The sequence below is a fragment of the Gossypium raimondii genome, chromosome 4 (genome assembly GCF_025698545.1).
Source record: "Gossypium raimondii isolate GPD5lz chromosome 4, ASM2569854v1, whole genome shotgun sequence".
NCBI lineage: Eukaryota > Viridiplantae > Streptophyta > Magnoliopsida > Malvales > Malvaceae > Gossypium > Gossypium raimondii.
The window spans coordinates 16,495,750-16,513,668 of NC_068568.1; the positions used below are offsets into that span (position 1 = coordinate 16,495,750).

General features: G+C 31.0%; 1 long non-coding RNA gene across 1 annotated transcript; it reads right to left on the bottom strand.

Moving 5' to 3' along the window:
- Nucleotides 1–2,535: 2,535 nt before the first annotated feature.
- Nucleotides 2,536–2,972, bottom strand: LOC128040537 (uncharacterized). The gene is made up of 3 exons (XR_008195135.1): nucleotides 2,838–2,972; nucleotides 2,673–2,715; nucleotides 2,536–2,591 (listed from the first exon to the last, which is right to left on the bottom strand). It is a non-coding gene; the product is annotated as an uncharacterized LOC128040537 (long non-coding RNA).
- Between the last annotated feature and the right edge of the window lie 14,947 nt (nucleotides 2,973–17,919).

Consider the following 17,919-nt stretch of genomic DNA (forward strand, 5'->3'; position numbering starts at 1 on the left):
TGTTCCCCGTTCGGTAAAAGCATTTGCACCAACATTACAATCATCAGATGCCACAAAATCGGCTGGGAATGACTGGAAACCATGACTGCGCATATTAAATGCATCCCGCAACATACCTTCCATGTCATCCCCTCCAACGGACTGATGGTAAGCAGGACCAGGATAAGATACGTCCATCGTTGAAGAAGAAGTACTAGGCGAGCATTCTCCATGGAAAAACCATTTTTTATAACCCCAAACAAACCCATCAACAACTAGATGCTCGTATACAACTTCACAATAATGCCAGTTTATGTTGACACACTTGTTACAGGGGCAAAGAATCATGTTCTCTTGGCTTGCATATTGAAATGAAAAATTCAAAAAAGTTTGTACTCCATTTCTATATTCGTTACTTACCCTTGACAAATTCATCTAAGACCGGTCCATTTCTTAATTCTTGCAAGTCTGATTTTTAGCAGAAATTACAAGGGTAAGTTGTTAACTTCATTGGTATTATTTCACTATGTAAGTTATCATATGATATATATTTATGTTATTATGTCGTATTATGTAAGTTATGTATTAAAAATGTTATGTATTAATAAGTTATGTAAGTTATGTATCATTTTAAAATATATATATTAATAAGTTATGTTGTATTATGTAAGTTATGTATTATATAAGTTATGTATTATATAAGTTATGTATTAATAAGTTATGTAAGTTATGTATCACTTTAAAATATATATATATTAATAAGTTATGTCAGTATTATATAAGTTATGTATTAAAATGTTATGTATTAATAAGTTATGTAAGTTACGTATCATTTTAAAAATATATATATATATTAATAAGTTATGTAATGTATGTATTATAAATGTGTAATTCATTGACATTCAATCAATTAATCGATAACTTTATTGTATTTAAAAGATAATTAAACACATACATTAAAGTATGCAAGTCACATCTAACGGCGATAATTTATTAAATTAGAAGTAAAATTGATAAGTCATTGTCATAAAATCGTAAACCCATAAATAATTCACATTAAACCGAATAAACTAATCGATCAATTTGTGTAATTACTTTTGCTTGGGTACATAATACGGGAGAAAATAAAATTATGATTTAGAATTATTAAATTATGTAATAGGTTTGCAAAATTACGCGTAAATTGGGATACAAATATATAACGCAAAAATTGGTCATGTAAAACCGATACCACATGTTTAAAAACAAAAATATTAATCAAAACCCATTTGAAAACTCGAAAATCATAAGTAAACTATAAAAGCAAACATATAACCAAATACGAAATTTAAACATTTGGAGGTGTTTTTTTAATAAAACAATCTATGGAAATATATGAATAAATACCTCAAATTTTCCAAATATCAGAGCAGACGGTTGCCAAACAAAAAACACAACTAAATAAGTACCCAAAAAACACCAAACCAGAATTTTAATAAAAGGAAAAAGTAGAAATGAAAGCAGTACAAATGAAAACAAATTGGTGGTGGAAAAAGAAAAGACTAATACTAATGATTTGTGTTGTTTTAACTGATTATGTTCCATCTTAGCTTATGTATGATGATGTATTCAAAAAGTTTATTACGCCAGAAGTAATATGTGTACGCAAGCTTTTTCGATTAAATTGAAGACTAATTATAAAGCTTTTGATTGACATATCCAACATAGCTGTGTTTTCTGGGGTTATATTCATAGTCTTTACACCGCATATTAAAGATGCATACTTTATGTACAGTGGTAAGCAGTCAAAAATTCATCACTACTGGACAAACATAAAGAATTAATATAAAATAATTAGTAATTAAGATTATAGTCAATCAAATTTAAGCTAATAATTAGAGCAGAATATATATTGTATCTTTTAGAAGTTACATGTACAATCATAAGTATTACACTTACGAATAAATCATTAAAAAAACAAATAATGTTATTTTCTTAATAAAAACTTCAGATTTAATTTGGATTTGAGAAATAAATTAGATAATCAACATAAAGCTTATTGGTAATCATTAAATTTTTTATAACTTTTACAAGTATAAACATGTATCCGATAATAGATAAAAGTCAAAATGGTGGGATTGAGACAAATATTCCACATAGAAATTGTTAATAATAAAACTTGAATACGATAATGCCAGTTCAAGGTCTTTACCTTTGTCAACTGAACCAATGCATTTGTATTTGGCAATGTATGTATTATAAAATATTGTATAAAACAACATTCAGACGAACACGAAAAGCAAAGCGAATAATTGCAAATTAAAACAGTAGCAATGAAAAATACTTGTAACAGCAAAATATTATGAATTAATAAATTATACCCTAAACTACACATCAAAATAAATTCACTAAAAAGACAGTAGTAGATGATTCCACCGACAGCAGTGAAATCTACACATTTAGTCCAAACCCTTAACAGTAAACGACGCATAAAATAGAAAAGGAAGTAATGAAATAAAATCACCCGACAGTAGCAATGAAGCAATGGAATGAAATGCCAATTTATGAGTTCTGTACCTGCTGAACGATGCAGAAAACAGAAAAGGAAGCAATGATTTCCAAGGAATGAAACCCTAAACACAAACAAAATAAAATCAGTTCCTAACTAATGAAACCATCCACAAAATAAATTCACGGTCCAAGCATTACATTACCTTCAGGACGATGAACAAAAATTGAAGAGGAAGACCGAAAACCCTATAAACAGAGAATACACTTTTTTTAATTTCAGGATCAATAAACAATAACAAACCAAAAATAAAATTAACAAAGCATTTGCACAACCCAATGTATACGGAGGCAGAATGGGGAAAGTGAACCTGGAATACTTATTCCCCCGACCACCGATTCCGATGATGCTCCTCGACGTTCTCCGTCAACTGTGTGTGTTTACCGAATGTACAAACCGGATATTTTGTTGTTTTGCAAGAAATGGAAACACCCAAGCAATGAAATTTGAAAGAGATGAAGAATTGATTTTTAGAAATGGGAGATAGCAAAACATCAAACGAGTTAGGGATTTCATGATTTAGGATTTTAGAATGAAAAAAATGGAATTGAAATTTGGAAGTGGGTATACCCAAAAGCGATCATCATTAAACGACGCCGTTTCATTTAAATACATTTGTGGCGCTTACAAGAAAACGCCACTAACTTTATATCTTTTTGGCGTTTTTGAGAAAAACGCCACTGATAATTAAATTGTCAACGAAACGGCACCGTTTTGTTTTATTTTTAGTTGCATCTTTGCTGCGTTTTGCATAGAAACGCCACTAATAATTCAGTTCTTATAATATTTTATTTCTTTTTATTTATAATTTTATTTTTAATATATTTCGACTTAATACATTATTTTAAATTGATAAATTTGATAAATTTTTTAAATTTTATACAAGATCGAATAAATTAAATATTAGCAACATTAAAAATCATAAATTATTGAAATTATTAAAATAATGTATTCCAAATTTATTTTATTTGTCTTTATTTATAAGTTTAATGCTTTTTAATAGATTTTTAATTTTGATAATTGTTATGACATTATTCTAAATTGATACATTAATATGAATTTATTAAATTATTTTAATTTTATGCAGTATGTATGATTTTAATATAATCAACATTATAATTTATAAATTATTGAATTTATTCAAATAATGTATAACAATTTTAATTTATATATATATGCTCTATTTTTAAGCTAATTAACAAACAAATGTAACTAACACAATACTAATATGTTTCATAATATATAACATATATATATAGATATGTATATATATATCGTATGGAATTCTATAACCACATCCCTTATAATCCTATATATATATATATACTAATTAATGACATAATTATAAGAAGTAAAAAACACAAATAATTTTTTTTTTGCTTTTGTTTTAGATAGATAATTAATTAAACCCTAAAAACCAAAGCTATTAATCCCTATAACCCATAAATTTTAAAATTAAAGCCTAAACCCTAACTCGTATTCTTCATGCAAATCCGAAACGCAAAAACCATGCATTGTTCTAAACCCTAAACCCTAAACTCCTAGTACTGTAATTCTTATTAAATTTTATACTATTTTTTATTACATACAACACGTACAACAATTTAAGTATTTTAAATTAAATAAATTTTTGGTGTAGTGTTATATTTTATTTTACTCATAATTTAATAAATTTTTCTAATAATAAAGTATTTTAAATAAACTGGAATTGAAAAATATATAATAATATATATAGTTAATTAGGAGTTAGGACTTCTCTTTAATAAAAACAATTTGTATTAAACAATATTATTTATTATCATTTAAATGTAAATTTTACCAATATATAATAAATACAAAACTTTCAACTTATAATATAATAATATAATTCAAACATTACTTGAGAATATATCAAAGAATGAGATAATATTACTGGTTTTAGATTTTATTATTAGCGGCGCTAGCTACAAAACGCCGCTAATGCTTCGGTCTTTAGCGGCGTTTTCTAATATGCGCCGCTAATGCTGCGGTTTTTAGCGGTGCTTTTTAAGAAACGCAGCTAAAGACTTGAGCATTAGCGCACTTTGTAAAAAACGCCGCTAAAGACCATAGCATTAGCGGCGCTTTGTAAAAAACGCCGCTAAAGACCGTAGCATCAGCGGCGCTTTGTAAAAAACGCCGCTAAAGACCGTAGAATCAGCGGCGCTTTGTAAAAAACGCCGCTAAAGACCGTAGCATTAGCGGCGCATATTATAAAACGCCGCGAGAGACCGCAACATTAGCGGCGATTATGTAAAAGCGCCGTTAAGGGCCCCAAAAAATATTAAAACGGCGTCGTTCGGCTTTCGTGTTTTGCGGCGCTTATTTGTAAACACCGCTAATGATTGTTTTTAGAGGCACTTTACATATATCGCCGCTAATGCTCGTATCGTTGGCGGCGTTGTTCGTAAAACGCCGTTAATGCTTGATTTTTTGTGGCGTTTTTTGTCCAAACGCCGCTAAAAGCGCCGCTAAAAGCCTGTTTTGGTGTAGTGATACCTGTTTGAAGTAGAGATCAAAAGCCTAGAAATTTGATTTGCAAGGGAATCAAAAAATCAGATCAAGTAAGGCCAAAAGGCAACGAAGATATTTTTCTTTTCGTCTCCTGCATTTCAATCATAAGAAGCTCAGCTGTAAAAAAGGTGCAAGAACAGAGTGTATTATTACAAATAATCATAAGGGTACTAAATGATACTTAATTTTTGTACCAAATTAAATATTAGTTAATTCACGGCGGAGAAGGGAGTGAAAGGCTGTGCAGTGGCCTTTGGGGTCTCATCAGCCATGGGAGTGCAGAGTGTTTGTTGAAGAGTGGCAACTGAGAAAATATTGTCGGCCATGGGAAATTAGGGATTTCGAGGGGGAAATTTTGGGGTAAAATGGCGCCATTTTTTAAAGTTAAATGATTTTTGCGTTATTGCTTGTCTTTTGCGGCGTTTTACATAAAAACGCCACAAAAAATCTTTTCATTTTGAACAAAAATTATTTTATTTAAACTAATATTTAAATATATTTTATTTAAACTTATTTATTAATTCTATTTAAACTAATATTTAAATATATCAAATGGTTTGGATTAAATTTTTTTAAATATAAAAGCATTAATTAATTGTATAAAATTTTATCATTTAACAAATCTCAAGTAAATCTCAATACATATAAAGTCTATCTATTATATATCTCTTAAATAATTTAAACTATACTCATACTTTCAATATATATAAGAACATATTTAAAATATAAACTAAAAAAATAATTAATCTAAACCCAAAACCCTAACTCGACCCCTAAATCCCTAAACCTTAAATCCCTAACTCTTAACCCCTAACGTCTAACCCCTAACCCCTAACTCCTAAACCTTAAATCCCAACCCTTAAACCATAATTTGTAATCCATAATCCCTAAATCCATACTCTCTAAACCTTAAAATATGAACTCCTAAACTGGCCTTAAATCTTAAATTAATCATATACCCTAAACTAAAAACCCTAAACAAATTTATTATTATCTCTTTTACATAAGAACATATTTAAAATATAAATTAAAAAAATAATTAATCTAAACCCAAAACCCTAACCCGACCCTTGAATTCCTAAACCTTAAATCCCTAACTCTTAACCCCTAACGTCTAACCTCTAAACCCCTAACCCTTAAATCTTAAATCCCAACCCTTAAACCATAATCCCTAAATCCATACTCCCTAAACCTTAAAATAGTAACTCCTAAACCAGCCTTAAATCTTAAATAAATCATATACCCTAAACCAAAAACCCTAAACTATAGTGATAATTAATTCAATATTTTAAAATTAATACTATCTCTTTTACGATTATATAAGAAATTTTTTAATATATAAATTAAAAACAATCAGTAATCATGTACCCAAAAAACTTTAAATTTATTTTAAATAATAGTATTTTAATTTTTCATGTGTTTTATTTCAAATTATTTCTACGTGTCATTTTTTTCTGAAGATTTTAAATATTCAATTAGAAATAAATTTAATTTAATTTAATTAATATAAATAAACCAATTAAGATAATATGTTTTTAGCGGCGCTTTTTCAAAAATGCCGCTAAAGCCCCGAGCATTAGCGGCACTTTTTTTAAAAACGCCGCTAAAGCCCCAAAAAGTCAGAAAACAACGCCGTTGGGCTTAGGTTTTTTGCGGCGTTTTTCGAAAAACGCCGCTAATTCTCATTTTTAGCGGCGATTTTCAAAAAACGCCGCTAATGCTCAATCTTTAGTGGTGATTTCCATAAAGCGCCGCTAATGCTCTATTTTTACCGGCGTTTTTTGTCCAAACGGCGCTAAAAGTGCTGCTAAAAGCATGTTTTGGTGTAGTGAGAAGAAGAATAAGAAGGAGGAGGAGGAGGAGGAGGAGGAGAAGGAGAGGGCGGTGCTGGAAAAAGAAAAGAGAATGAGAGAAAGAGAATAGAGAAAGGAGACAGAAAGAGAAGGAAAAAAATAGAAAAAATAAGGTATTTTTAAAAAAAAATGGATTATCTTGTTATTATGTTTTCTTGTATTTTTTTTGTTTTTTGTTGTTAGTTTAGTTATTATTGCTAGTTATTAGGATTAATAAAAACCCTAATTATTATTTTAGTTAGTATTTTTGTTAGTTTTAGGGTTTAGTTATTAATAATTATTGTTACTTAGTATTATTATTAGTAAAAAGTAATATTATTATTATGGTTAGTTATTAGGATTAGTAAAACCCTAATTATTATTTTAGTTAGTACGATTGTTAGTTTTTACACTATATCATTGTTAGTTATTATTTTTAGTAAAACCCTAATTATTATTGTTAGTTAGTATTATTTTTAGTAAGAAAACTATTATTATTATTATTATTATTATTATTATTATTATTATTATTATTATTATTATTATTATTATTGTGTTAGTTATTAGGATTAGTGGTTAAATGTTGTTCATGTACAAAATGATAACTAAAATAGTATGAGCTTATGAATGAAAAAATTGCATATTGAAACATTATTATTTTTTATTTAAGTAATTTATTTCTTGTTCAAAATTTTTTTGAATTTTTTATTTTTAACAGATTGAATATTAAAGATGGATGATAAGTTTTCCGTATCCATTTATTTCAATGGAATCATCTTGACAACGACTGTTGGATGTATATTTGAATGTTGACAACAAATAGCAATGAGATTTAATAGAAATGTCTTGTTGGATGATATGAAGGGAAGGATTAATGCAAAAATTATTAGACGTTGTGGGAGAAGGATATAAAAAATTTTATACAAGTTTCCAGTTTCGACAGATTCGATCAAATTCACCGAAATGGAACTTGTAGACGACGAAGACGTGGAGACAATGATCGCTCTTTACTGTGGGAATGGGAGTGACAAAAATGCACCGATTCACTTATTTGCTGAGTTAGCTGGTATGGAGCAAAATGAAGATGTCAATGCATATGGTGAAGAACATGGAGCTCAAGAACCGTGCATAGTGGCTCCAATAGCGTACGTTGATAGTGAATCGACTATAGGTGGGATCGGTATCGATCTCAATATTACACCCGATATTGATGTGGTTGGTGATGATGCATACGATGGTAGCTGTCGAAACTATTTTTTATTTGAAAATAGGGATCGACTTTTTTTTTAAAATGGAGTCGCCACCGATCTTTATTGGAGGTGTGATTGGCTCACCTTGAAAATGATTTTGATCTGTGAAATTTTAAGAAAATAAGTTCGGGAGTCGATTACGTACGATGAAGGTTTAGCACCCTCGTAACGCCCAAAATTGGTACCGAATTGATTGTTTAATGTCTTAGTGTCGAAACTTAAAAAGATTTTTTAAATACGATCCCACGAAATAAAACCTAAACAATTGAATCGGATGATAAAACGAACCATTTCAAAGAAAATAACCGTCACACTCAGTGAGTTAGAGTGCAACCGTTCAATTTTCGAAGTTAGATTTTTTAATTTTAAAAATTCATATGTTTTGAGAAGGATATTTGGTTATTTAGGCCAATCACGAAATTAGAATCTAATAAGTTAGGTTCAATTTCTTGAGATTTCTAAACACCAAATATGACCTTTATTTTAAAATCGAGTTAACAAAATGTCATATCCAGTAAGTTAGGATCCAACATCTTGAAATCTCAAAAGTTTTATTTTGAAATTATATGGTTTTAACAAAATAAGTACTTGGCCATCTAAATTCATCGAAAAGAATTGAAACCCAGTAAGTTAGGGCATAATCCAATCGAGAACGATGAACACCAAACCTTTCTTTTGAAAATTGTGAAATAAAATGATTGTAGTGCTTTAATAAAATACAATTTTTTTTTACAAATGAAACATGATTGAGTAGCAATACATAATGTAAAAGATACAATTCGTAATCAAAATACATATTAAGGAATAATAAACAAAGGATGAATTCAAACAAAATGGCTACCACAATTTTTATCATATTATGCAAATATCAATCCTAATTGTCAAATATTAAATGAATTAAATACAACAACATTTATTAATAACAACCTTTTAAGTTGAAATATTTACATGAACTCAAAATAAACTTGAAACAAAAGAATAACAATATGGAATAATAATATGTAAAATAAATTTGAAACAAGTAATACATTTATTAATTTACCTTAAATAACACATAAAAAATAACGATGTAAAAGTCTTAATACATATATAATAAAAATAATCACCTAGATAGGTTTTGAAAGAAGTAAATTATATATAAATAAAATTGACTTAAAATACATATATAGATATAAAATACTTGAAATTTATAAACATAATAATATCAAACATCAAAACAATAATATATATTTTCTAAAGAAGAACAATTTAATAACACATATAATGGCATTTAAAAATATTATATTAAAGAATTTAAGTTATAACACAAAATAAATCATTAAAATATGTACAAAGTATGTCAAATTCTTATAAAATATCTATATATATTAATAATATAGAATTTAAAAATAAAAGTAATAAATTTTAAAACAATGTATGATAAATTGAAACATGTTAATGATAATTTGAAATAATAATATATCACATTTTAAAATTATACTAATAATAAGTTTAAAGAGCATGTCAAACTAAATATTAAAATATGTTATGAATAAAGATATTAAAATAAGTACTAAATTGATTTAAAACTATACTATTAAAAATCAAGTTAAAGTTAAGACATGATTTAAAATATAAAGAAGGAATAATAATAATAATAATAATAATAATAATAATAATAATAATAATAATAATAATAGGATTAAAAAATGATTTTGGAATTCAAATAAAAATAAAAATAAAACATTACAAATAGATATAAAAAGGAAAAATAAAGATAAACTAAATTGGTAATCGACTTGAAAAATGAGGGACTAAAATTTCAATTAACCGCAAAATCTGAACATTCAAAACCAGCCGTAGAAAACCGTGCCGTTTATCAGAGGATTAAAATGAAAACTAAATCAAATGTACAGCACAAATTAAGAAAATTGAAGAAAATCAAATTTCAATTACGCCAAACACAAAGGGACCGATTGTGCAAAAAGACCAACGAATGAAAGTGCGTGGATCCTGCCCTCGGGTCGGGTCACCGCGAGGGTCACAGGCCTTTAAACGGCGCCGTTTCTTTCGTTATATATAAACAAAACTAAACCCTAAAATTAGCAGCCAATTTGATTTTTTTAAAAAAAGAAACCTAAAAAAACTAATAATATCTACCCCCAGCGCCGCTTCAGCATCGGAGCCCCCAACTGCCTGGTTTCGATCGGAACCAACGAGGGATTCGACGGTGGACTTAACCAGGTACGAGTTCTGACTCCCTCTCTTTCTTTTTTTTATTCTATATATATGCTTCTATGTATATGGTTAATAGCAAAACAGAAAAAGAAAGAAAAGCAATCGGAAAAGAAAATAGAACTGAATCGAAAAAAAGGAAAAAAGAAAACCTTTTCTTTTGTATTGATTTCGTTTTTTGATACAGTATGAGTGGGTCTCCCCCTTTTGAAACTATTTGCAATCAGTTTATATACCGAAAGAAAAATATTAAATAAAAAAAATCTGTCCTTTGCTATTTTTTTTTCTTCCTTTTTTTGTTTCTTTGTGTGCTGCGTTGTCCTTGTTTCATTTGCAGGTACAGTCGTACGGAGGCGCGTGGCGTGGAGGCGTGGTGTGTGATAGTGGCGTGCATGCGAGGGCAGAGGCTGATTGCGGCTTGATGGCTTGCTGGAGCGGCGGCTGATATCTCAAAAACCCTAGGGTTTCTATTTGTTTCGGTTTTGGGCTAGGGGTATTCGGGTTAGGGTTGTATTTGGGTTTGATTTTGGGCTAGTAATTTGGGTTTAGGTTTGGGCCGTGTTGATTTGGTCTGTATGATTTTGGGCTTGTAACTATGGACTGATGTTATTTGTAAATGGACTTTTTATATTTTTTTGCTTTTATGTTGGTTTTATTTATTTTTAGTGGGCCCGGGTCAAAATTGGGCATTACAGTAGCGATCATTGTGATCAAGAGGTTGATAGTGACAGTGATCCCGATGTGGACGATGTACCTGATGATATTGACGATGAATATGTGAATAACGATGGAAACATTAACGCGTCTTCGGTCGGGAACCAGATGCGACGTATTGTGATACACAATAATCATAGGCCACACATGTCACTCATAGACCCTAATGCAGCGCGTGTAGCTGAGTTTTCAGAGTACCCTGAAATAGTTTCTGCTCACCGGCAGGCCGTAAATTTCGATCATGAGGATTTATTCGTAGGCCAGATATTCGAAAGTAAAGAAGAGTGCGTATTTGCTATTAAATGGTAGCATGAACATATCAGTGGATTATAAAGTCGCAGTGTCTAAACCGACAGTATATATTGGGGAGTGTCTAAACCGACAATATATATTGGGAAGTGTTGGAAGGTAGCGGAAGGCTGCAATTAGCGGGTACGAGCTGCATTCATTCAAAATTCGCAGATATGGGAGATACGAGAATTTGTTGGGCCTTATACATACACATCAACATGTATGACAGAAGATCATCGAAAACTTGATTCCAAAACTATCTGTACGTGTATCATGCCAATGGTGAATGACATGCCAACCATTAAAGTTTCGGTACTGATTGTCGAAATGCAAGCACAATTCCAGTATCAAGCATCATATCGAAAGGCGTGGATAGCTAAATAGATGGCAATGGAGCAATTGTATGGGGATTATGATTCGTTGTATAACGAGCTACAAGGATGGATAGCTACTATGTAGGAGTACGTACCAGAGACTGTGATTGAGTTACAAACAAGACCTTATCACGGCCTAGACGACCAATTACAGTTGAGGAAAAGAATTTTCCATCAGATGTTCTGGACGTTTGATCCATGTGTGCGGGTATTTCCCTACTGCAAGCTGTTTGTGCAGGTGGATGGGACTTGGCTATATAGAAAATATACACAGATCCTACTTCTTGCGATTGCTCAAGACGGCAATAGAAACGTGCTTCCGATAGCATTTGCCATCGTAGATAATGAGAACTTGGAATCTTAGGAGTTCTTCCTTACTAACCTATAGAGGTATGTTATTAGCAACGATAATATTTACATCATCTCCGATAGAGGGAAAGGTTTAATTGTAGCAATTAGGCGTTCCGGTGTGCCATGGAGATCCGTTTACTGCATCCGTCACATTACGGCTAACTTCCATCGAGATTATAAGAATGCAGACTGGAAGAGACAAGCAGTGGCAATGGGTAAATGATAACCTTATCTTTTCAATATAAGTTGTAATGTTTTATGTTATCGAGTTACTGAAACTTATCTTTTCCTAATACGTATACAGCGTACGAGTTAGAGTCACATATTTTCTGCCAAAGAATGATTCGACTTGAGAGTGACACGGATGGTCAAACGAACACATCTTTCCGACAATGGTTGAGTACAATGGAGCCGTGACAATGGGCTCAAAGTTTTGACGAGGGCTTTCGTTATGGTCAAATCACCACAAACTTAGTGGAGGGGGTCAACGTTGTGTTCTTGAAAACATGACATCTTCCTATTGCATCTATCTTCTCGGCTACATTCTACAGGTTGGCTACCTTGATGCCAAGTATAGGTCAGCAACAAGTCGACTAGATGGAGGCGGGACACGTGTTTGTCGAAGATGTCAGGGATGCAATGGTTGCAAACCGTCGGATGGCGAGATCGATGAATGTAGAAATATATTCACGACATCTAAAAATGTTTCAAGTTACTTAGACCATCGGTCGTCGACCCGGTATACCACCTAGGTCCTATGGAGTTGATCTCTGAAACAAACAGTGCCAATGTAGGAGATTCGAAACACTTCATTATCCACGTGCGCATGTCGTGACAGTGTGTGCTAAAGTGAACCTTAATGTTGAACAATTTTTCAATGATGTGTACATGCTCGAGCGCACATTGCGTGTCTGGAAAAATGAGTTCCCTGTCCTACCTGACCTGTCTACGTGGGAGGTGCCTCCGATGACTTTCGAGCTTGTCCCAGACAATCATTATCCATGTGCGCATGTCGTGACAGCGTGTGCTAAAGTGAACCTTAATGTTGAACAATTTGTCAATGATGTGTACACGCTCGAGCGCACATTGCGTGTCTGGGAAAATGAGTTTCCTGTCCTACCTGACCTGTCTACGTGGGAGGTGCCTTCGACAACTTTCGAGCTTGTCCCAGACAGAGGGCTACGCAAGAATCCAAGAGGTCGTCCGCAATCATCCACAATTATCCAGAATCCATAATGAAATGGACATTAGGGAGAAATCCGATGGTAAGCGTTATGGATTATGCACGTTAGTTGGTCATAATCAGAATAAATGCCCGCAGCGAAACTATCATGTTGGACAATCGTCACGATCGGGTCGGAATTGAGCTTATGCTGTAAAGTTGTTATGTGTAATATTGTAATGTTGTAATGTTGTTGTAACACCCCTTAACTTATAGTTGTTATGTGTAATGTTGTAATGTTGTAATGTTGTAATGTTGTAATGCAAAAAAGTATAATTATTTAAATGGTTTCCAAATTAAGTTATAAAAAGTATAATTGATTTGAAATAATTAAAATTATATCCAAAATGGAGCCATTTAACCTTAAATTCAGCTTTAATATAATGCAAAAAGGGAAGAAAAGTTTCGTACTAAGCATACCTAAAATTAGAATAATTAAATTTATACAAAAAGTACAAACTTTGTAATATACAAAAAAGTGCATGAAACCCCTAAAATTAATGGTTCGATGGTGTGGTCGTAGGGGTATACCTCTACGGAGGTCGATGTTCATGTTGTGGGTGATCGCGACGACCAACATCCTCATTAGGCGCAGGTGAGGGTGTGCTAAACATGAAAGAAAAATCATGTGGCTCGACTGGCATCAATGAACTTGAACCGGAAGGAGTGCCATGATGCTATGGATACGGGCCGGGAATGCTATACTGTGGTGGGTACGATCCAAAGATATCAAACTCGTAATGGTATTCGCCCCCTGACAAGCTTGGGAAATCGTCATTGCCCGCCAAATGTGGATGATAAAAATATGAATCCCCATGTGAATGTGATTGCTCGAGATTTAGCTCGGGCTCCGGCTCAGGCTCCGATACGGGATCAAGTTCTGGATTAGGATCTGTCGCTGGCTCCGCCTTCATATTAGCCACTGGCTCGTATGCCCCAGGTCGCTGCATGTGCAGGGGGACTATAGTCGACTGCCCTCCAAGTAGATATGGCTTTCCTAAACTAGAGTAACATTGTATGTATTCGAGCTATCCGATTATTCCATAGCGCAACAAATCTCTGGTGCTTAACCCCCCAATTCAACTGCGGTTTCCCTCTCTTGTTGATGCCGTGAACCACCCCCACCTCGCATGGCGGATCCGGGATATATTGGACGCAACCAAACTGTCGTAGCACTCGATCCCCATGGTACCACTTGACTACATTGAAATTTATAATTGGTGCGTTAGTGCACCACATACGAGAATGAATGTAGGCAGACGAGGGTATAATAGTTGTAATTTTCGGTCTACGATATGGCATCCATATAAACTACATGATTAATAACATGGTTATAATTTAACACGGTGTGAGTAAGATATAGAAAGTAGCATGTCACGAATATTAGAATAGCTTACCCCTTCCCCAGAATGCTATTCGATCATCAGACGGTATATCGGGACAATGTACGACCTCCTGATACCCGGATAAATACTCCATCTACAAAAAAATATATAGTATGGTTGGTGATATCAGTTAATATAGTATCGTGACAATTAATGACAAGTTATATTTTATCACCTGTTAACTAGTGGATTATCATATGGTTGGTGACTAACTGATGCCAAGAATGGCATCCGATAAAGTGCCCAGGACTGCAACAATGTAAGGCATCCGCCTATGTCTACGACAGCAGGCTTTGTCGTTCGACAAAGCTCCCGATACAACACTGCCAGAACTGTGGAGCCCCAGCTATACGAGCGACCATTACTCAAATTAGCTAATAGAGGTAAGTACATGATATGAACCTTGTTGTTGTTTGAATCAGGCATCAGTACTCCCCCTATAATATGCATGATGTACTCTCGAGCAACGTACATCAACTCTCCTTCAATGGCATTAGCTGATAAGTGTCCAAATTTGCCTTTCAGCCATGTAAATTTCAAGCCCGAAAAATTTGACTCATCATCGTCCGGTGAGTCTCTTAGTAGGCTATAACATAGTGCAACTGGCTCAATAAATGCACTTACTCCCGTTACGGGAATCCCGTCAATTGGGAGCCCAAGCTGTAGTGCAACATCCTCTAAAGTCACTGTGCACTCCCCACAAGAAAAATGAAAAGTGTGGGTCTCAGGGCGCCACCGCTCCACTAGTGCAGATATTAAATCGTATCGCAAGTCGAACGTCCGGATCAATGCTGCTGACCCGAATCCAGCTTGCTCCAAGTAGGGCATCAATCGTTCATCCGGAGGATACCCTATACCATTCACCCGGCCCCTTAATACGCGGTACGAGCCTTGATAGTGTTAAATTACAGAAAATAAATATTAGGATAACATGATTTATTTCTATATATTACGTATATCCTTTTTTAATATAACCCTTGATTAACAAATAATAATATATTACCATATTATTGGCCGCATTAGATATGTGAAGATCGTCGTTAATCAATCGAGTCATTGCGATGCTTGTAACTTCAAAACAAATTTAGTAAAAAACCCTTATTTTGGCCTTTTGTTCGTTTTTTTTCCGAATTTTATTACTTTCAAAAAAATACTATTTTTGTATTTTATTATTTTATATTATTTTAGTACATAAAGTTTGAAATGTATTAATTTAGTGTATTTTTTATATAAATTTAGTAAAAACCCTTATTTTGGCCCTTTGTTTGAATTTTTCTTATTTTGGATTTTATTACTTACAAAAATATGTTATTTTCGTATTTTATTATTTTATATTATTTTAGTATATAATGTTTGAAATGTATTAATTTAGTGTGTTTTTATATAAATTTAGTAAGAAGCCCTTATTTTGGCCTTTTGTTCGGATTTTTCTTATTTTCGGATTTTATTACCTTCAAAAATATACTATTTTCGTATTTTATTTTATTATATTATTTTAGTACATAATGTTTGAAATGTATTAATTTAGTGTGTTTTTTATATAAATTTAGTAAAAACCTTATTTTGGCCATTTGTTCGTATTTTTCTTTTTTGTTGAATTTTATTACTTTCAAAAATATATTATTTTCGTATTTTATTATTTTATATTATTTTAGTACATTATGTTTCAAATATATTAATTTAGTGTATTTTTATATAAATTTAGTAAAAACCCTTATTTTGTCCCTTTGTTCGTATTTTCTTTTTTCCGAATTTTATTACTTTCAAATAATATACTATTTTTCGTATTTTATTATTTTATATTATTTTAGTACATTATGTTTCAAATGTAGTAATTTAGTGTGTTTTTATATAAATTTAGTAAAAACCCTTATTTTGGCTCTTTGTTCGTATTTTTCTTTTTTTGGATTTTATTACTTTCAAAAAATACTATTTTGTATTTTATTATTTTATATTATTTTAGTACATAATGTTTAAAATGTATTAATTTAGTGTGTTTTTTATATAAATTTAGTAAAAACCCTTATTTTGGCCATTTGTTAGTATTTTTCTTTCTTTTTTGGATTTTATTACTTTCAAAAATATACTATTTTCGTATTTTATTATTTTATATTATTTTAGTACAAAATGTTTGAAATGTATTAACTTAGTGTGTTTTTTATATAAATTTAGTAAAAACCCTTCTTTTGGCCATTTGTTAGTATTTTTTTGGATTTTACTACTTTCAAAAATATACTATTTTCGTATTTTATTATTTTATATTATTTTAGTACATTATGTTTGAAATGTATTAATTTAGTGTGTTTTTATATAAATTTAGTAAAAACTCTTATTTTGGCCACTTGTTCAGTATCTTTCTTTTTTGGATTTTATTACTTTCAAAAATATACTATTTTCGTATTTTATTATTTTATAATATTTTAGTACATTATGTTTGAAATGTATTAATTTAGTATTTTTATATAATTTAGTAAAAACTCTTATTTTGGCCATTTGTTCGCATCTTTTTTTCCAAATTTTATTACTTTCAAAAATATACTATTTTCGTATTTTATTATTTTATATTATTTTAGTACATTATGTTTGAAATGAATCAATTAGTGTGTTTTTTATATAATTTAGTAAAAACTCTTATTTTGGCCATTTGTTCGCATCTTTTTTTTTCAGATTTTATTACTTTCAAAAATATACTATTTTCGTATTTTATTATTTTATATTATTTTAGTACATTATGTTTGAAATGAATTAATTAGTGTGTTTTTTATATAAATTTAGTAAAAACTCTTATTTTGGCCCTTTGTTCGTATTTTTCTTTTTTCCGGATTTTATTACTTTCAATAAATATACTATTTTTGTTTTTTATTTTTTCATAAACATAATTTTTAGTATTTTTATTTTTAATGCTATTTTGTAAAAAAATCATTACAACATGCTAAATAAATTTCACAAAAATATATCTAATCAACATAAAACATACTTAACAAATAAATAAAATAAAATAATAAAACATATAATGTACATAACATGGATTTTTTTACACAAATAATACAAAAAAATTATCTTTCTTTTTTTTATTTTTCTTTCTTTTTCCTTCCCTCCCTCTTCTTCTTCTCCTTCTCTCTCTTTTTCCTGCGCCTCCTTCTCCTTCTTCTTCTCCTTTCCTTTTCTTTCTTCTCCTTTCCTTTTCTTTCTTCTCCTTCAGCTGAAGTGTGAATTAGGGACCATTT